The sequence below is a fragment of the Sorex fumeus genome, unplaced genomic scaffold (genome assembly GCF_029834395.1).
Source record: "Sorex fumeus unplaced genomic scaffold, SorFum_2.1 ptg000070l, whole genome shotgun sequence".
NCBI lineage: Eukaryota > Metazoa > Chordata > Mammalia > Eulipotyphla > Soricidae > Sorex > Sorex fumeus.
In genome coordinates this window covers 494,481-515,940 of record NW_026606127.1, presented here as the reverse complement: position 1 = coordinate 515,940, position 21,460 = coordinate 494,481, and the positions used below count along the sequence as shown (strand labels likewise).

At 39.0% G+C, this 21,460-nt stretch overlaps 1 pseudogene; it reads right to left on the bottom strand.

Annotated features, from left to right (window-relative positions):
- Positions 1-12,128: 12,128 nt before the first annotated feature.
- On the bottom strand, positions 12,129-12,225 carry LOC130037066 (uncharacterized; annotated as a pseudogene).
- Positions 12,226-21,460: the final 9,235 nt, after the last annotated feature.

Here is a 21,460-nt window from a genome sequence, read left to right as displayed (position 1 = left end):
CCTTTCCACACACACGGTCAAAGTCGGCCAGCATTTGTGCCGCTTGGCTGATGTTTGGTGTTATTAAAACAATGTCATCAACAAAGCAGAGGTGGTGTAGTTGCCGACCATCTATCTTCACTCCCATTCCTTCCCATTCCAGTCATCGCATGATGTTCTCGAGGGTGGCACTGAAGATTTTCGGTGAAATGGTATCACCCTGCCCCACCCCTCTCTTGACGTCAAAGATCACTTCTTTGTAGAATGGTGAGATCCTGGTAGTGAATCCGCAATAGAGCTCACGGACGATCCTGATGTATTGGGCTTAAATGCCCTGATTGGCTAGGGCTTCAATGACCGCTTCCATCTCAACAGTATCAAAGGCCTTCTTTAAATCAATGAATGTTAAACAGAGCGGCATCTTGAACTCCCGAGAAACCTCAATGAGTTTGGTTATCGTGTGGATATGGTCGATGGTGCTGAATCCTTTGCGGAACCCGGCTTGCTCAGATGGTTGTCCTTCATCTAGTGTTCTGCCAATCCTATTTAGGATGACTCGAGTGAACAACTTGTAGATGACAAACAATAGGCAGATCGGGCAATAGTTGCCAATGTCGTGGATGTCTCCCTTCTTGAACAGTAGTACGGTCCTGCTGGTTTTCCATTGGGACGGAACCTTGCATTCAGGCAGGTAGCGAGTGAAGAGCCGAGCCAGTGTATTGATGAGTACTGACTGCAGGTTCTTCAGGTGCTCAGGTCTGACTTTCTCTGGCCCGGGTGCTGTTTGTTCCTTTATCAACGAAATGGCGTGTCGGATTTCGGAAGGGAGAACATTGGGAACAACATATCCATCCTGTGGAATTTGGTATGTCTGCAAGTGGACAATGCTGTCGAAGAGATTTGAGTAGACGTCATGAATAATCTTCTCCATTGCCGTTCTGGAGGATGTGATGGATCCATCAGGACTTCGGAGGGCAGTCATCTTGGTCTTGTAGTTGGCGAAGGACAGGTGGGCGTTACGAATACTTTTCCCAGCTTCTGCCGCATCTACTAGTACTTCTGCTCTTCTCTCTTTGAGGTTTTCCTTGATCACATCTCTGCCCTGCTTTGCGAGCTTGGAATTTAGCTTGCGGTTGCCTGAGGCATGCGCCAAACCACACTGGCGAATTAGTTCAAGAATTTTCGAAGATAGGGGATTTTTTGTGGCTATCTCTCTCTTGGCGTTCCTCACACATTCATAGAGGTGCTGAACCAGTCGATCATATTCCTCGTCAATGTTGTCAACAATGGCATCTTCCCATGTTGCCACAATAGTACCAAAGAGTTCCCAGTTTGTGGTCATTCTGGCAGTTCTCTTTTTGAACTTTGCAACCCTTTCTCCCCGCTCTGTGAAGTAGAATTTTGCATGAAGGAGACGGTGGTCCGATCCCTTTCGAAATATTGGGACAACAGTGACATCTATCAGGCAAAACCGTCGATTGAATATGATGTGGTCTATTTCGTTGTGGAATCTTCCACGGAGAGACTCCCATGTCCATCGTTTAGATTCTGCCTTCTGGAACTGTGTTACCATGAATGGTTTCGGTCGACATGATGAACTCAGATAGTTTCTCAACCTGTTCATTCCATTCTAGGCCATGGGTCCCAATGTGAAGTTCTTCAGCAGATCTTCTCGGTCCTAACTTGGCATTAAAATCACCCACAATGATCTTGTAGAAGGTGTGGTCTTCTTTATAGAATTTCTCTAGCTCCATGTAGAACTTCTCGATTTCTCTTTCATCATAATGAGATGTTGGTGCACAGACAACGAAGATAGAAACTGCAGGCAGTGTGCCACATCTATTCAAATGTAAACTTCCGATTCGGGTTGTTATTCATTCGAATGAATCAATGCTCTTGGCCAAGTTTGTGTTGACAAGGACACTGACGCCTCCAACACCTCTTTTTTCGCAAGTTCCCAGGAACAATTCTTCTCCAGTGTCGAAAACGGCATGGTACGATTCTTGCCTTCTTGTCTCGGTCAGACCAATGATGTCGTACTTGATCATTCGCGCTTGTAACATCAGGTCCTCGATGGATTCATCTGATGCTAGCGTACATGCATTGAAAGTACAGACGATCATTTTTGTCTTCCTTCGTTGTGGCAGCCTAGGTTGGCCGTGAGATTTTGTCGGCCTCTCCTTTCTCATCCTTCTCAGTGCTTCCATGTCGGTGAAGCCTTCGGGATTAGGTGAATGTACATGATACAGGGTTAGTGTACATGATAGTCATATGAATACACCTGTGTGAATATATCGCTGGTATCTAATTTAGAGAATAGATATATAGAGATTAGATCACATAGCTGAGTGTGATCTCAACTTTTCTACACACTCCCATGCCCCACACACCCAAAGACATGTACTAATCCTTATAGATCCATGACTTTTCCTCCTCCCCTCTCCCAGAGTCTTTTAAAATTTCTTTTCAAGTACTAATGTAATGCACTTTAGAAAATATTGAGTTAAACTTAATTGTTGTCATTTAGCTTTTAGATAGAGAATCAAGAAAATCTTATTAAAAGAGTATTTTTGTATTCTTTGAAAATGGTAATAAAAACATTATCCTTGAGTCCCTCAATAGACATTATATAAAGTATTTTGTGAGGAATTCCCTGTACAAATCAATACTCAAAGAAATAATTGACTTCTCTGAATGAGGATGAACTGGGACCTTTCAAAGTATCAATCAGTGAATCAAAGATGAATCATAGCATCCTATAGATAAAAATGATCTTGATTTAATCTAGTCAAAACCATTACATTTTTTTCTTATATCAGCTGATAGCACTTTTAATTTTTTAGTTTTTATTTATTTATTTTTATTAATGGAACACCATGAGGTGCAGTTGTAGACTTACATACCTTTGTACTTGGTTTTCAGTTATACAAGAATCAAGTATCCAACTCTCCACCAGTGAACATTCTCCACCACCAAGGAACACAATGACCCTCCCACCCCCAATCTCCCCCACTTTGCCCCAACTCAGGGCATTCCCTTTTGCTTTTTCTTTGTTTTAGGGTGTTGTGGTTTGCAATGGAGGTCAATACCATTACATTTTCAAAGAAGAACATAGGCCCCTATATGTTCAAGACACTACTACTGTCCTGCGGTTCTTTCCAGCATGTACCCTGCTCCAAGCCAGCCCATTGGAAATATGCTGGGAAGGACAACTGGATGTTCCTTTCCTCACACTGACCTGGAAGACTCTTGCTGATTCTCAGCCACATCAACTATTTCATTTGTTGCCTGATATCACCTCCTGTCCTTTATTTTTTTTAAAAAATATTTGATTTGTTTTGGGAATATAAAGATAAAAATTAAATGGACTAATAAAACAAAAGCAAAATCAAACCTTTACACTCTGACATCAAAATCGTCCTAATAGGAGGGGAAGTAAATGACTGAAATGCGTAGGGGAGTGTTGTTAGTTGGTTGTGGACAGTAGCTGGATATTTGACAGTGCATGGAGTATGAATACACTGTTCCAGAGATGAGGAACTCTGTACTTGAAGCGAATACAATTTGTAAACTAGTCATCACAATTATATGTCCATATGAAATTTATCTACATATGCTTTGTGCCTTCCTTGCATGTATGTGTTATGCATTCCTTTTTCATGGCCTCAGAAATGCATCTGAGGGCACTCGGAAAATTAGTTGAGCCCCAAGTATGGGGAGAGAAGTAGTAAATAATGGGAGGAGAAAGAAATATGAGTTGGAGCTTAAGAGCCGTGTAAGAGGAATATATAGATATGTATGTGTGTGTAAGTACACATATATATGTATAAATATATATATGGGCTGGAGCCATAGCACAGTGGGTAAGACTTTTGCCTTGCACGTGACCAACCTGGGTTTGATTGCTCTCCTCCTCTCAGAGAGCCCGGCAAGCTACTGAGAGTAACCCTCCCTCATGGCAAAGGCTGGCAAGCTACCTGTGATGTATTCAACATGCCACGAACTGTAACAACCAGTCTCACCATAGGGACGTTTCTGGTGCCCGCTCGAGCAAATCAGTGAACAATGAGAGGACAGTGCTACAGTGCTATGGATAATTCAAACGTTGTTTATGCAAAATATGAAAGAATCAAATAAATATAAAGCTGATTATACCTATTAAATTAATATAACTTTACATAGTGTTTAGAAATGAAGTTGAAGAATTTTAAGGCTATAGAAAGTTATTGACAATATATCAAGAAACACATGGATTTTTGAGGAGCAAGAACACGTACCTGTTGTCCTTTCTTAAGGTTATATTTTTTCGCTTTTATAGAATATGTTTTCCCTGAATTTTTGTTAATCGCTTCCGTTTTGTAAAAAGCATCATAATAAATTATATTTTTAAAAAAGTAAATAAAGTTGTGTTTTTGAGTGGATTATGTATGTTTGGAATCTGGGAAGTATTTTCCTATGTAATTTACATTAAATATGATATTTACAACAGAAATACCATCTGCAGTACCATTTACAATAGCCAGAAGAAACTATGGTATACCTACACAATTGAATACTACGCAGTTGGCAGGAAACTGACATCATGAAATTGGCTTACAAATGGATGTACAGGGAAGAATATCATGCTCAATGAAATCAGTCAGAAGGAAAGGGGTATACTGATTGAACTACCCCATTTTTTGGATATAAAAAAAACAGAATATGAGACTAATACCCAAGGATAGCAGAAACACAGGCCAGGAGAATTGGTCAATGGTTGGACGCTTGCCACAAGTGCTGAAGGCGAGCATTTGGAATAAAGAAGGGACCGTTATGACAATGATAGTTGGAAGTGATTACTCTGGGTGAGAACTGAGTCCTGAAAGTAGGTAAAGGAATAAACGTGAGAACCTCTCCCTCTCTGTATTACAATCCATAATGCCCAAAGGATGAGAGAGAGAGAGAGAGAGAGAGAGAGAGGTGCCTGCCATAGTGTAGAGACAGCAGGCTGTCAGGTGGGGTTTGGGGTTGGGAGAGGGAGTGGTGGGAGAGAAACTGGGGACATTAGCAATGGAACTGTATACTAGTGGAGGTTGGGTGTTAAAATATCCTATGATTGAAATTGAGTCATAAAAAGGTTTGTAATATGTGTCTCCTGCAGATTCAATACAAAAATATGATATTTAGTTTCTACCACCATGATTAACCTATGAATTTGCTGAAATTTATTTTTATCACCTTGGCTGGGCTCATTACATGGATGTCTGTGTGGTAAAACTTTTTCCATTTTATGCGGACTGAAGAGACAAAAATCATAGGGTTGGGACTTCTGGTGGAAGGAGAGAAGAGCACAAAACACCCTGTTGACCACACCTCAGCAGGGTCACCTAACTTGCGTGATGACAGACCTCCTTCACTGATTACTTCTGTTGTAATGTGGAAAAATGAAAAGACTTTGCAGGCTGACAAGAGGTTGTCTCCTCCCTTTCTCACTATTTTCTTTTCGATTAGAATTGTTTAAAGATTATTTGAAAAATGTGGAGCTTAATGATTTGTTCTCATATATTTCCCCTACATGGTGTCAGTGGGCATTGATCCAGGAAGGCCAGCATGAAAAAGTTGAGGTGTATGTCTTTACTACCAATGCCAACACTACTGTAAGTATGGAACCCAAAGTACAATAGTAAAACTTCAAAATGTTTTTGTCGAGGAAATCGGTAGGAATGCAGGGAGAAATGGGTAATCTGTTGGTGGAAGGATGCAGACACTGGTGGTGTAATTAGAATTGAAATATTGTATGACAAATCTCCATTATAAATGATTTTGAAAATCAAAATTGCCTAAATTTTTAAAAAAAGAGAAGTCAACTTACGGCTATATTTCAAGAAAGCTTGTCTTAGCAAATTTTGGCAGGGAGACCATAGTTGGTAGAGAGAGGGAGAAAGAAAGGGAGATTTGACAGTTGGGAAGAGAAGCCTGGATATCATGGAAGAGATGAAAGCTGATCTAAGAAGATTTGGAGCCATCAGAGTTTAGTGAGTTAAATGGTGAGAACATTGCAGTTTAGATACTTAAATAGTGAGATTGGTTTCAGTCATCAGCACTGTATATATAGAAAGTGTTCAAAGACCTCACAGATATTCAGGCTATAATAACTAACAAGGGAAGCGTTTTTTTCCTGAAGCACTATGTAAGGATAATATATTGCCAGGAAAATGATAAAAAGTTGGTTCTCTTATTCACAGATTAATACATTAGAGATGAAAACTTTTATACAAAGGAATCCATCATCTTGTCCTGTTTCTCTGTTTTCTTGTCATCATTCCATTCTCCCCCATGACCCTACCTAATCATGGCTCTCCACATTACTCAGCAGTGTTACCACATAGCCTCAGAGCATTTGTTAACTGCCGGTAGCTCACAGCTCTCATGCCCCCTATCCAAGCCAGAGCCATCCTTCTGAAACCATGGATATTTGCTGAAGACCCGTTCTTCCTTGAAATGGCAGTCATGGTTTACCTCTTCTTAATCATTGTGTTTACAAATTTAGATGAATGTCACTATACTAGTGACAGGGATTTTCCAAACTATGGTAAGCATAAACATTTCCCTTTCCCCCACGAATTTTGGGCTACTTTTTTTCTATCCACTGCTAATAATTTGTGATAATCAGGAAAGAGTACTGAAGTAAAAACAGGGACATTTGTCAATTTGGTGCCATGACTAATCAGTCTTAGTATAAATATATATTTTCTAGAAATATATATTTTCTAGAAAATATAAATATATATTTTCTAGGAAAAAAAAGCAGAAGAAAAGAAGTTGGTTTCTAGCAAAGAATGCCAAACCTCCACCAAGAAATCCTTTGAAAATAAAAATTCTGACTATGTACTGAACATGAATGACACTCAATGCCTCTTTTGCAGACCACAACACCCGAAAGGAGAGAGAGAACAAAAGGGAATGCCCTGCCACAGAGGCAGGGTAGCATGGGGGGGATTGGTGTGGGAGGGATACTGGAATCCATGGTGGTGAAAAATGGGTACTGGCGGAGGAATGGGCATTTGATCTTTGTATAATCAAAACCCAAGCACAAAAATTTGTAAATGTACAACTGTACATCATGGTGTTTCACTAATAAAAATTTTTTAAAAAATAAATTAAATATTTTTTTTGTCTGCGAGAGATCAGCAGATGGGAACCTGAGTGAAGGCAAAAGATTAAATTGGTTGACTTTTATTTTTCCTTGAGTATATTAATTTGATTTTGGAGTCAATTTATATGAGAGTTCATCAAGACACAGAAATTTTTAGCGCTTCTCTTGTTTAAAAGTATAGTGATACACCATATCTCTATCTCACATTATTTTTATTTCTGATAGTTTGACACAAAAGATACATCAAAATCATAGATAAATGTAAATTATTTAAATACTTTTTTGATTATGTAAAATTACCTTATAGAATTACATTATAGAATTTCATAAATTTTAGGATTATGCAGAATCAACGTGCATGTATCATATTACACTCACTACTGAAAGGCCTACTCTGTCATTCACCATAGTTCAGTTTTTCCACTTTGATTATACTTTTCGATCTGGTAACTAAATAGTCTCATAGTTCTAAAGTTTGTTTTTATTGCTTTGAAAAGATCAAAATTATGCAATTTTCAACATTGGATGAAACTAGAGGATATCATGCATGTAAAGTTAGCCTTAAGGAAATGAACAGATACAGAGAGATTTTTCTCATATGTGGGATGTAAAGACACACAGCAAGGTAGAAACAAAGGTTCAAGAGCAATGTAAGGGGAGAACTGATCCACACAAATGAGTCAGGGGATTGAGAGTGAGGGATTATGGGGGATTGGGGGAGAGGGAGGGTTTATTCTTTGAGAGAATGAGGAGTGAGTGTCATGTTGGAATTATGTGTATGAGAAACCATTGTTAGTTGAATTATAAATCATAGAATATAAATAATGTTTTAGACGTTTGTCTGTCTCATTTTATTCTTTTAATTTGTTTTCTCCATATGCCACATATGCATGAACTTGTATGATGCCTATCTTTCTCTGCCTGGTTTATGTCACTAAACATAATTTCCTCATGTAATCCATTTTATAAACAAATAATAAGAAGATTTCACTTCATACAACTGAGTAGTATTCCATTGCTTTACCACCTTTCATTTTCAAAATTTGTGGTTTAAAAGATACAAATATTGGTTTTAACAATGCTCTGGTGTTTTAAAATTTTTAGTTTAGTGAAGCTAAATAGATTTTACTGAAAAACACTCAGAAACTTGTGAAACAGGTGTAGGGTGGAATGGAATATTTGTTCAAGCGAGAACAGTCATTTAACAAAGCAAGCAAAGAGAGACATAGAGAAAGGAAGCACGGTATTTCTTCTTATGAGAACAAAAGCTTGAGGACCAAGCCCACTCTGGTAGTTTAGGAATAAGTACTTGGAGTGGTATGAACTTTACTTGTGCACTTTAGGGGAGAACCTGAGTGAAACTATTAGAAGTACTTTCAGGAGCATGATAAACTGGAGTCTGCAGTTGGAATGAGGTGGGTAGAGAGTTCTTTGGGGAGATCCGAACTATGGAGAACAGTAATATTATAACATTAATGATAGTAACTTACCGTGGGATTCCAAAAAATCTGTAACAGTGGCGTCAGAAATGATAACATTCTTAGGTATTTGGATTTCCTGTGGAAACAACGGGAAAGCTGAGTTTATGCTCTGGATGCCTCCACCTGAAACAAGGTCAACAAATCATGAATGAAAAATTACAAGTTACATGGATCAAGGATTCTGATCCCAGTGGAAGGCTAGCTTTCGGGTGGACAATTTCTACTGATGGCCTGATGTAGATTCTGATCCTGGGATACGTAACAGAAAGGAGGTAGTGACAGGTATCCTCAGAAGTGAAGCCTCTGAGACAGAATTCATTCATGACAACTTATGGGTTATCAAAGTTTGCTCATGGCTGCTACCATTATAACATGCCATTCAATGGTTCTGTGGTTTCGATTTACTGTGTCAATTAAAGATGAAGTTTCTAAATCGAAGGTAAAAATCTGAGGCCCTCAAGATGATGAATTATGGGGAGGGGGGGATCTGGAGCGATAGTTCAGCAGGTAGGGCATTTGCCTTGCACAAGGCATACCCAGGTTAGATTCCCAGCATCCTGTATGTTACCCCCAAGCACCATGAGGAGTAATTCCTGAGTGCACAGCCAGGAGTAACCACTGTGCATCGCCACGTGTGACCCAAAAACGCAAGAAAATGATGATCTGGGATTGATCCTTAGCATTGCAAACAGCATTATTTTCTAATTTTTAACTTTTTTCTTTTTTTCTTGCTTGCTTGCTTGCTTTTTTGTTTCCCTTAGCTTTAATGTCATGAAGGGATCTTCCCACATTTTTCTCCATATATCTTAAGAATTCAGGTATGATAGTGAGGTCTTTAAGACATTTGATCTGACTTTGTGCCTGGCACTATAAAGAGGTCTGAGTTCATTTTTTTTGCATGTTGCTGTCCAGTTTTCCCAGCACCAGTTGCTGAAGAGACTTCCTAGCTCAACTTCATATTTCTTGAGCATTTATGAAAGATTAGGTAATAATAATCTGAGGGCCAGCGTCAAGATATTTGACTATATTCCATTGATCTGAGGCCTGTCTTTATCTGAATATCATGGTATTTGGATGACTACAGCTTTGTAGTAGGAATTGAAGTTGGGGAAGGTGTTCCCTTCTTCTTTTTACCAAAGATTGCTTTAGCTCTTCATGGGAGTTTATGGTTGTGTATGAGTTTCAAGAGTGTTTAATCTATTTATTTGAAAAATGTTATGGGTATCCTTTTAGAAAGTGCATTAAATCTTTATATAGCTTTGGGGTGTATTGCCATTTTGACAGTGTTAAACCTCTCAATCCATGAGCATGGGATGTGATTCCATTTCCTCATATACTCTATTATTTCGGGAAGTAGTGTTTTGTAGGGTTTTTTTTTTGGTATAGTTCCTTAACCTTTTTAGTTGATTCCAATATACTCGATTTTCTGAGGTATTATTGTGAATGGGATTGTTTTTCTCTATCTCTTTTTTCTCTTTCATTATTAATATATGGGAAAGCCATGGCGTACCAGATATTGATTTTGTAATATGCTACTTTACTAAACAAATCTATTGTTCCCAGGAGCTTTTTTGGAGATTCTTTGGGATTTTCTAAGTATAGTATCATGTTATCTCTAAATAGTAAAAGCTTGAGTTCTTCCTTTTTTATATGGATGCCCTTGATATCTTTTTTTTACCGAAATCATATGGCAAGTACTTCAAGTACTATGTTGAATAGGAGTGGTGAGAGTGGGTAACTTTTTTTATGCCTGATTGTATTCTGGAATTCTATTTCATTGATTTCTGCTCCAAGCCTTTGGTTTTTCCCCGTTGAGAATATTACTTGCTGTGGGTTTGTGGTAATTTGCTTTGACTATATTGAGGAAAGTACTTTCAACTCCCATTTTGTTGAGAGTTTTTCATCATGAATGGGTGCTGGATCTCATCAAATGCTTTATCTACATCTATTGATATGATCATATGACTTTTATCTTTATTTTATTGAGATGGTGTATTCTGTTGATTGACTAGAGAATGTTAAGCCATCCTTGCATCCCCAAGCTAAACCTACTTGGTCATAGTGTGTGATCTTTTGTTGAGTTTCTAGATTCTCTTTGCTGGTATTTTCTTGAAAATTTTTGTATCTGTATTCACAAAGGAAATAGGTCTGCAATTTTCTTTTTTTGTGGTGTCTCTGTCGATTTGAGTATTAGGGTGATCTTTGCCTCATAGAAACTATTTGGGAGTATTTCTGTTTCTTCAATTTCCTGGAAAATCTTAAAAATGTTGGAAGCAGTTCCTCTTTAAAGGTTTGAAATAGTTCACTATTGAATCCATCTGGGCCCTGGATTCTGTTTGGGGGTATAATTTTGACCATCATTTCAATTTCCTTGTTAGTGATAGGTTCAGTTATTCCAAATCTTCTTAGTTCAGCCTTGGGAGGTAATTCGAATCCAATAATTTATCAATTTATTCAAGATTCTCTCATTTCCTGCTGCAAAGATACTCAAAATAATCTCTGATGATCCTATGGATTTCTGTACTTTCTATTAGGATACCCCCCTTTGCATTTCTGATTCGATTTATTAGAATTCTTTCTCTTTGTTTCTTTGAGAGGCTTCTCATGGTTTAATGATCTTATTTATTTTCTCAAAGAACCAGTTTTTGTTCTTATTGGTCTTCTGGATTGTATTTTGGGATTCTAGCTCATTGATGTCTGGTACAAGTTTTATTATTTCCTTCCTCCAGCCTAGTTTGGACTACTTTTATTGGTTATTTTCCAAAATCTTGAGCTCTAATTTATTCAGGTAGGCCCTTTCTTTCTTCCTGATGAATTCTGGCAGAGCTATAATCTTTCCTCTTAACACTGCTTTTGCTGTGTCCCACAAGTTATGGTAGCTCGTGTCCTCATTCTCATTTGTTTATGGAAATTTTTAATTTCCTCTTTGATTTCTTCCCTAAGCCAACGGTTGTTCATTACTTCCCTTAAAGAAAATATTTCCTTGCTGAGCTTCAGTCTGTTTGATCTATCGAGAAGTGACAAAGAAGTGTTGAAATCTCCTACTAGTATTGTGTTACTATCAATGTTTTTCTATAAGTCTATTAGAAGTTGTTTTAAAGTATTTTGCTGGTCTGTCATTAGGATCATATACATTGAGGAGGGTGAGTTTTTTCTGATGTACATATCCCATGATCATTAAGAAATGACATTCACTGTCTCTGATAACCTTTAGCTTGAAGTCCATGTGGTCTGATACTAGTATGGCCACTCCAGCTTTGCGGAGGTGATATTTTCTTGAAAACTTGTTTCCCAGCCTTTTACTTTTAGCCCATGGGTGCTTTGATTGTTCAGACATGTTTCTTGCAGGCAGCAGAATGTTGGGTTCAATTTTCTTATTCATCTTCCTATTCTGTGCCTCTGAATTGGCACATTTCATCCATTGACATTGAGAGAGATTGTTGTTTTGGGGATTTGTGCTCTCTTTATGTATAATTTTTGTACTTGTGGGGATTGTTTTTGCTTAAAGTATACTTGTTAATTCTTCTTGCAACAAAAATATGGAATGCTTTACAAGTTTGCATGTTATCTCTGTGCAAGGACCATGCTCATCATTGTATCATTTCAATTTTAGTATATGTGTTATCAAACCTAGTAGGAGTAAATTTTTCCATATTTTTCGCTTCTTATTACTTTGAGTATTGTCCTTCCTCACTCCTATGGCAGACAATGATTCCTAATCAAGGAATGTATTTCAAAGCAGCATGAATAATAAATAGATTTAGAATTTTAATGTCCCAGAAATAAAAATATGGTTTTTACTATATTATCGTTTACCATACCCTAGGCATCAGTTTTACAAAATAATTCTTTTGGAAGATGGTATATGAGTTTGTTTAATGTTGTTCCCTGAATCCTTCATTAAGGACATTAAAATAGAGCCTTTTGCTGTTCTCACCTCAGTCCTGTGTACATCTCCAGGAAAAGGTGAATGGTGTTGTCTGCACTTTGACCACCTTGAATGTATGTAGGATTTTTCTCCTGAAGGATGAGGTGACGATCATATTGATGATTTCATTCCACCTTATTACAAGTTCAACTTGAACGGAAGGTGAGACTCATGAGACTCCTATAAAGGACAGAACAAAGGGTCTCAGTGAAGTTTAATGGCCAACTCATATTAACAACATAGATGACTCAAAGTAACCTGTGTGCATCTTTGTGTGTAGTGAGTTTCATATCTACTGATAGTGATTGTCAGTCATGACACATGGGCAAAACAGACCTGTAATTAAAAATCTAGTTCTCTGAGCAGAGTGGGGTCTCTGAGGTGATTGAACAAGTGTGTAGTAATTTATTGCTAAGCACATAAGTATTTTGAAAGATGTGTACTTTTCGATCTAAAATTAATTCCAAATATGTCTAAAACGACAGTGTCCTGACCTCGCACCTGGCTTTCGTCACCGAGGCCCCTTGGAGGTGCTGGGGGTGAGTTTCCCTCACCGCCCTGATTAGAGCCCCGGCAGCTGAAGACCTCTGCAACCAGCCATAGGTACGCTTAAGACCACCCTTCCCAAGCTTGAAGGAGCCTCTTGCATGAAGGAACTGGAAGAGGAACCCAGATGTGCGGGACCGGGGGATGAGAACTCCATGGCTGCTCAGATCAAGACTGTGCCCCCTCCTTCCAAATCCCCCATCTTCTAATAATTAAGTGCTACAACCACGAACTGCTCCTGGATCCATGTAATGCCATCAATGGCCAACATCCAGAGACTGGATCTTATTTAGAAGACAGCAACTCTGATAGTCCAGTTCTCACTCTCAGAGAAAATGGTAGGCTTCTGTGAGTATTTTGCCCGCATGGCGGAGTCTTTGTTTCTGGTCACTGTTTCTTTTGAGGTACAGAAGCTGCTTAATTTAAGATAGTTCCCTTTGTTTATCTCTGTTTCCAGTTGCTTGGCGAGTGGCGTGTTATATTTGAAGATACCTTTAGCTTCAATGTTGTGGAGGGATTTGCCGACCTTGTCATCAATGAGCCTGAGGGATTCTGGTCTGATGTTGAGGCCTTTGACCCATTTTTATCTGACTTTTGTGCATGGTGTTAGGTAGAGGTCTGAGCCATTTTTTTTTTGCATGTATCTGTCAAGTTTTTTCTGCACCGTTTGTTCAGAAGGACTCTCTTGATCCACTTCACATTTCTTGCTCCCTTATCAAAGATTAGATGATTATATATTTGAGGGTGTGTGTCAGTATATTCAATCCTTTTCCATTGGTCTGCAGCTCTGCCTTTGTTCCAGTACCATGCTGTTCTCATTATTATCGTTTGTAGTAGAATTTGAGGTTGGGGAAGGTGATGCCTCCATTGTCTTTTCCCCAAGAATTGCTTTAGCTATTCGTGTGCGTTTGTTGTTCCATGTGAATTTCAGGAGTGCTTGATCAATTTCTTTGAAGAATGTCATGGGTATCTTTATAAGGATCAAGTTGAATTTTTACAATGCTTCGTGGAGAATTGCCGTTTTGACAATGTTAAATCTCCCATTCCATATGCAGTATATATGTTTCCATTTCCTCCTGTCTTTTTTAATTTCCTGATGTATAGGTCCTTTACCTCTTTAGTTAAGCTGATTCCAAGGTTCTTGATTTTCTCCGGCACGATTGTGAATGGGATTGCTTTTTCATGTCATTTTCTTCTCTCTCATTACTTGCATATAAAAAAGCCATAGACTTTTGGGTATTGAGTTTATAGCCTGCAATTTTACTATAAATGTCTATTGTCTCTGGGAGATTTTCGTAGAGATTTTAGTATTCCCTGAATATAGTATGATATCTTCTGTGAATAGTGAGAGATTATTTCTAAATTTCATACATGAAAAACCCTTAATATTTTTTCTTATCTATTTTCTCTTCCAAGTACTTCCAGTACTACATTGAAGAGAAGTTCCAAAATGAATTTTTACTTAGCACATTCTGTCTGTAAATTTCTATGCTAAGAACGGTGGAAGAAACAGTGATATCTTAGTAATTTACAAGTAAATTATAAAGACAGATAATTTAAAAGAATTTCTTTGTATAAATTTCAAAATGTGTAGCTTTTATTAAATATATTAAGAATAAATTGTAGGTCTTGATTATACCATGAAGATTATTTTCCTGTTAGAAGTTACCCTTCTAAAATGCAATAAAGAGACACATTTTGAAAATGTTGATTATTCGTTAATTCATTCAATGAATGATTGTAGTCTGGTTGTGCAGTGCCTGCAGGAAGTCAACCTGTACCCTCAGGTGAGTGCATCAACAGTCTGATGGTGTCTTCATGCTTCCCGATAACCTCAAATGGCCACTGTGCCTCTGGCTGGCTCCCAACAACTCAGGACTACGTTTCCCGAGAAATTAAATTCCCGAAAGATATGTGGGAGCCATGTTAACAAACCACCCCAGGCTCAGCTATACAAGCTAATGCATTGGTCTTGTTTCAGAGACCCATAGACATATCTGGAAGATATCAACAGCCACAGTTAACCTTGGACCTGCAAAAGGCTGAAGACACTAGGGTAAATCAGAGGGAGGCAGGTTAGTTTGGTGCCCACCCAACCAGAACCCAGTGCAGCCACTAGCTCCCACAATCCAAAATCGCCACCATGCTCTCCTCTGGTTTCCATCGTCTCAGGATGGCTCTCACTGAAATATAACAGCTGAAAATTCGGATATGCGGGTTTTGTGACTGAAATCTCCAGGCTTTCTCTGGGCAGGATGGGCATCCCTCCCCCACTGCCCTGTACTTACGGAAGCCTCAGCAGTCATTTCCATACCTCAAAGCTACTCCAGGCTTACCTTCCTGATAAAAATGCTAAATTCCTTGAACAAACATGATGACCTCTTAGTACCTGTACGAGACCCTTAATGCACAAAATAAAAAGGAGACAGAGAGAAAGAATTAAAAAGCCTGCTATAGAGACACACTGGGGGTTGGGGTAGGTTGTTGGGGGATGGTTTTAGGGAACCAGGAATATTGGTTTTGGGAAATGTACACTAGAGGAGGGACTGATGTTGGATCGTTGTATGACTGGAAGAAAATTATGAATAGATTTGCAATGGTCTATCTCACAGATATTGGATAAAACATTAAAAATATGTATCCTTCATTTGTACCTCAGAATACTGATGAAACTTTAAAACCCAGCATATCTATTTTTCTGTTCTCTGTAGGAAAATAAATGTTACTCACCTGTGTGCCAATAGCTTGTAGAAAGCTAAACCCAAAGATATATCAATGACTGTCTTTGGCATGAATACTGTAATTTCAGCTATGTTATGTTTTAGAATCAGCTCATGGACAAGACGTCAAGAGGAGCAGTGGCAAAGTGCATCAATGTTGAATGGATAATGTTTCAGGAGCTTGCAAGGGAGATGGGAAGATTTGGCATGAGTAAAGGGAAGAAACAGAAGAGTGAAGTACTAATAAGTATCATGAGAAAAATGCAAGGGAGGACATTTCCTGGCAAGTGTCACACTCTGTTGAGATTTTGGTGAGGATAAGTATTAGAAAGTATCTTTCCCATTTAGTGGTAAAAAGGTAACTTTGATGGGTGTATTTAAAATATACTTTAACGATTAGAATTACCAAGAGATACAAAGTTACAAAGCTGCTCATAACTGAGTTTCAGTCATCTAATGTTCTAGAACCTTTCCAGTATATTGGGGCATTTTTGAAGGAATATCCCTGGTGCGAAGACTAGGGCATCTGAATCTTAACACATTTCACCAAATATATGATCTGTACTCACATGATTTACACTGTCTCCCCTGCTCTTTGATTTATGTTTTCATGCAATATTTCCTTGTGAACCTCACCTCAAGTGAGGCTCCCTAATTAAGACAAGTACATGTTTCTGGGGCACTACATGTTTTTTGGTTGCTGGGAGAGTCTCTAAAGCAATGCTCAGGAGGTGTCGGGGCCCCACAGACAATTTTCAGAAAACGTGGCCATGGTGCTTGGGGTCCTCTGAGGCTATACAGCCTTTGATACTCTGGCAATCAGGTGGTGCTGGGAGTCAAATTGAGTGCATGTGAGACAAGTTCCATAAGCACTACACTATCTCCTGCAGCCCTGGGTATTAGATTTATGTCATCATTCTGAGGTCCTCCCTTTTGTCAGAAAGCAGAGACTTGTGCAGGAGAAAGTGGAAGAGACTTTAGGGTTTAGCTAGGTTGACTGAGTAGCTGGTGATACCATTAAGATTGGAACATAAAGTAAAAATAAAACAAGAGCCCCGTGCCTTTTCCCGCTGAACTCGACACCCTCCACAGGGGTACATCTGCGGACAACACCTGCAGCAGCTCCTTTGGACTATCCATCACCTAATCAGCCCTCCCCTCCAGGTGGGTAGAGGGAGCACAAGCCAGGTTCACCACTCCTCCACTCCTCACCCCCAGCCCCTCACCTTTTCCTGCAGAACTGGACACCCTCCAGCAGGGGACACCTGAGGCAGCTCCATGGGATTTTTCATTGCTCCTCCTACATTCCAGGATCCTGGGTGGGAGTGACCCTGGGATGGGCCAGGGGCGTGACCACCATATAGGGAGCGTTTCCTCCCAGAAGTGGGCGTGGCCTTCTCCTGGGTGTCCAGCCCCAGTTATATTTCCCAATCTGGGCTCTCAGGACTTTCATCTCTCACTTTGTCGCCTAATACCGACTAAAAATTTCTGACCACCTCTACTAGAATACAACAACATCCCACTCGCCTACTCCATTTATAACAAAAGACCTGTATGAAATGTGCTGTACAAGCTCAAAACTAAAAAGTACCTCCTCCAAAGCGCAAATCTCCACCACAAGGAGAATATGAAGAAAAGAATCCCGAATCCTCAACCGAGGTTTTCCACAATTGCACTCTCTTTGATAAAGAATTCCAGGATAAAATGCAGAAGGTGTTCAAGGACCTACTCAAAGAGTCAATGGAAGAGATATCCAAAGACTAAAATAAGAAATGAAAAAAACAATAGAAAAGAGAGCCAAGAAAATACAGGAAGAAAAGAGAACAGAATTTTAAAAAGCTACAAAAAGAAGATTCACAAATAAAGGATTCAGTGGATGAAATTAAAAAGTTAGTAAGTGCCCATAGCAATAGGATAAGTGCAGCTGAAGTTAGGATCAGCGAGCTTGAAGGTGAGCAACAGAAATCCCACTGGGAAGAACAAGCAATAGGAAAAGACCTCAAAATGGCTCTAAGGAGAATCAGAGACCAAGGGGATGACGCCAAGAGGAACAACATTAGAATCATTGGAGTACCAAAAGGACAGGGAAACAACCCCAATGAAAAAGCTAGAGTAAAAGAAACCATTGCTGAAAAGTTCCCAGAGTTAAGGAAAGTCGACATCCAGATCCAAGGAGCCAGAAGGGTACCAGCTTAAGGAGACCCCAGAAAAAACACTCCAAGCATATCATAGTCAGAACGATGGATGCTGTGGACAGAGACACAATATTACAAGCAGCAAGGTCAAAGAAGGAAATTACATACAAAGGAGAACCCCTTAGATTCACAGCAGACCTGTCAGTGGAAACCCTCAAAACTGAAGGCAATGGTTGTATATAGTGAAAAAATTCAAAGAAATGAACGCCTCACCGAGAATACTCTATCCAGCAAAACTCTCACTCAAATTCGATGGAACGATACACCACTTTTTTGATAAACACAAACTCAGCAACTTCATACACTCAAAACCAAATCTAAAAGAAGAACTAAAGGGGCTCCTGTAAGAAAAGAAGAAAAACACGTGTAAACACAAACAACTCCTACAGGAAGATGGCACAAAACCCCATGACAATACTCTCCCTTAATGTCAATGTCTAAATGCACCTACTAAGAGACACAGAGTGGCAAAATGGATCCAGAAACTGAAACCAGCATTCTGCGTTCTACAAGAAACTCATCTGAACAATCAGAGCAAACACAGACTCAAAGTGAAAGGATGGAAAACAATCCTGCAAGCAAACAGCTCCTTCACAAAAGCTGGGATGGCCACACTAGTATCCGACAACATTAATGTCAGGCTGAAAAAGATTAGAAGGGACAGCGAAGGCCACTTTCTCTTCATCAAGGGATACATACAACAGGAAGAAATCATACTCTTAAATGTATAAGTACCTAATGAAGGAGCAGCTAGATACTTAAAACAACTGCTAACAGATTTTAAAGAGGACAGTGCTAGCAACACAATAGTAGATGGAGACTTCAACATCACCTTATCACCTCTGGATAGATCAAGAAGAACAAAACTCAGCAAGGAAACATTGGCTTTGAATGAAGAAATAGAAGAGAAAGGACTTATAGACCTATACAGGGCTTTACACGCCCCAAAGAAAGAATACACTTTCTTCTCCAGTGCTCCTGGAACATTTTCCAAAATCGACTATGTGCTAGGCCACAAAACATACCTCAATAGAATCAGGAAGATAGAAAGAGTATCAACAATCTTTTCAGACCATGATGCATTGAGGATAGATGTGAATCACACACAGACACGACAACCAAATCGAACACCTGGAAACTAAACAAGTCACTGCTGAACAATGTGTGGGTCAGGAAGGACGTCAAGGAAGAAATCAAATGATACCTGGAAACAAATGAGAACGAAGACACGAACTACCAGAGCTTATGGGATGCAGCTAAACCCCTATTAAGGGGAAAATTCATAGCTCTGCAAGCATATCTACGGATGGAAGAAAAGATGCACTTAAGCAACTTATTTCACAGCTCAAGTTCTTATAAAAGGATCAAGAAAAGGAGCCTACATCGGGCAGAAGGAAAGAGATCATAAAACTTAGAGCAGAAATCAACGACATGGAAACCTAAGAAACAATCCGAAAGATCAATGAAACCAAGGGCTGGTTCTTTGAGAAAATAAGCAAGATAGATAAACCACTAGCAACACTCACAAAGAAACAGAGAGAGAGAAAACTAATAAACCGAATCAGAAATAAAAATGGAGATATCACAATGGAAACCAAAGAAATTCAAAAGTTCATCAGAGACTACTTTGAAAGTCTGTATGCCAAGAAAAAAGAGAAGTTAGAAGAAATGGATAAATTCCTGGATTCCTATAATCTCCCAAAAATGAGTCAAGAGGATATAAAACACCTGAATAGACCTAGTCATAAAAATGAAATTGAAACAGTAATCAAAATTCTTCCCAAAAACAAAAGCCCAGGTCCAGATGGATTCACTACCGAATTTTTCCAAACATTTAAAGAGGATCTACTGCCCGTCCTTCTCAAACTTTTCCAGGAAATTGAAAAAACAGAAACTCTCCCAAACAGTTTCTATGAATCCCATATCTCTCTAATACCAAATGGAAACAAAGACACCACGAGAGAAGAAAACTACAGGCCGATATCACTGATGAACACGGAAGAGAAGATTCTGAACAAAATACTAGGAAAGAGAACTCAACAGCTCATCAAAAAGATCATACACCATGACCAAGTGGGATTCATCCCGGGGATGCAAGGATGGTTTAACATTCGGAAATCAATCAACATAATCCATCATATCAACAAAAGATAAAAATCATATGATCATATCAATAGATGTAGAGAAAGCAATTGAGAAGATCCAGCATCCGTTTATGATGAAAACCCTCGCCAAATTGGGGATAGAGGGGACTTACCCCAGTATAGTTAAAGCCAGCTACCACAAGCATACAGCAAGCATCATCCTCAATGGGGAAAATCTGAGAGCGTTCACCCTAAGATCAGCATCGAGATAAGGATTCCGACTCTCTCAACTGCTGTTGAACATAGTACTGGAAATACTAGCAATAGCAATTAGGCAAGCAAAAGAGATTAAGGCCATCCAAATGGGAAAGGAAGAAATCAAGCTCTCACTATTCGCAAATGATATGATACTATACTTAAAGAACCCTAAAAACTCTACCAAGAAACTCCTAGAAATGATAGACTCGAGAGTAAATTTACAGGTATAAAATAAATACCTAAAAGTCCATGGCTTTACTATACACAAATACTGAGAGAGAAGAAAATGACAAGATGAATACAATCACATTCACAATTGTGTGCCAGAAAATCAACTACATAGGAATTAGTTTAACTAATGAAGTAGAGGAACTGTACAAAGAAAACTACAAAACGCTGCTTCTTGAAATAAAAGAGGAAGCGAGGAAATGGAAAAATATCCCCTGTTCATGGATCTGGAGAATTTATATTGTCAAAATGGCAATACATCCAAAAGCACTGTACAAATTCAATGCGATCCCTATTAGGTTATGCATGACATTCTTCAAAGAATTGGAGCAAACTCTCCTGAAATTTATATGGAACAATAAGCCCCCCACGAAGAGCTAAAGCAATTCTTGGTTAAAAGAAAATGGGAGGAATTAGCCTCCCGAACCGCAAACTTTACTAAAAGTAGTAATAATTAAAACAGCATGATACTGGAACAAAGGTAGAGCTGCAGAGCTATGGAACGGGGTTGAATATACTGACATCTCCCCTCAAACATATGACCATCTAATCTTTGAAAAAGGGGCAAGAAATGCGAAGTGGAGTAAGGAAAGTCTTTTCAACAAATGGTGCTGGCAAAACTGGATGACTACATGCAAACTACTGGGCTTCGATCTCTGCCTAACACAATGTACAAAAGTAAGATGAAAATGGATCAAAGACCTAAACATCAGACCGGAACCCATAAGGTACTTTGAAGACAAAGTTGGCAAAACCCTCCATGACATTGAAGCTAATGGTATCTTCAAGGATGTCACGTCACTGGCCAAGCAAGTGGGAATATCTTAAACTAAGAAGCTTCTGCACCTCAAAAGAAACAATGACTAAAATACAGAGATAGTCTACAGAATGAGGAAGGATATTCTC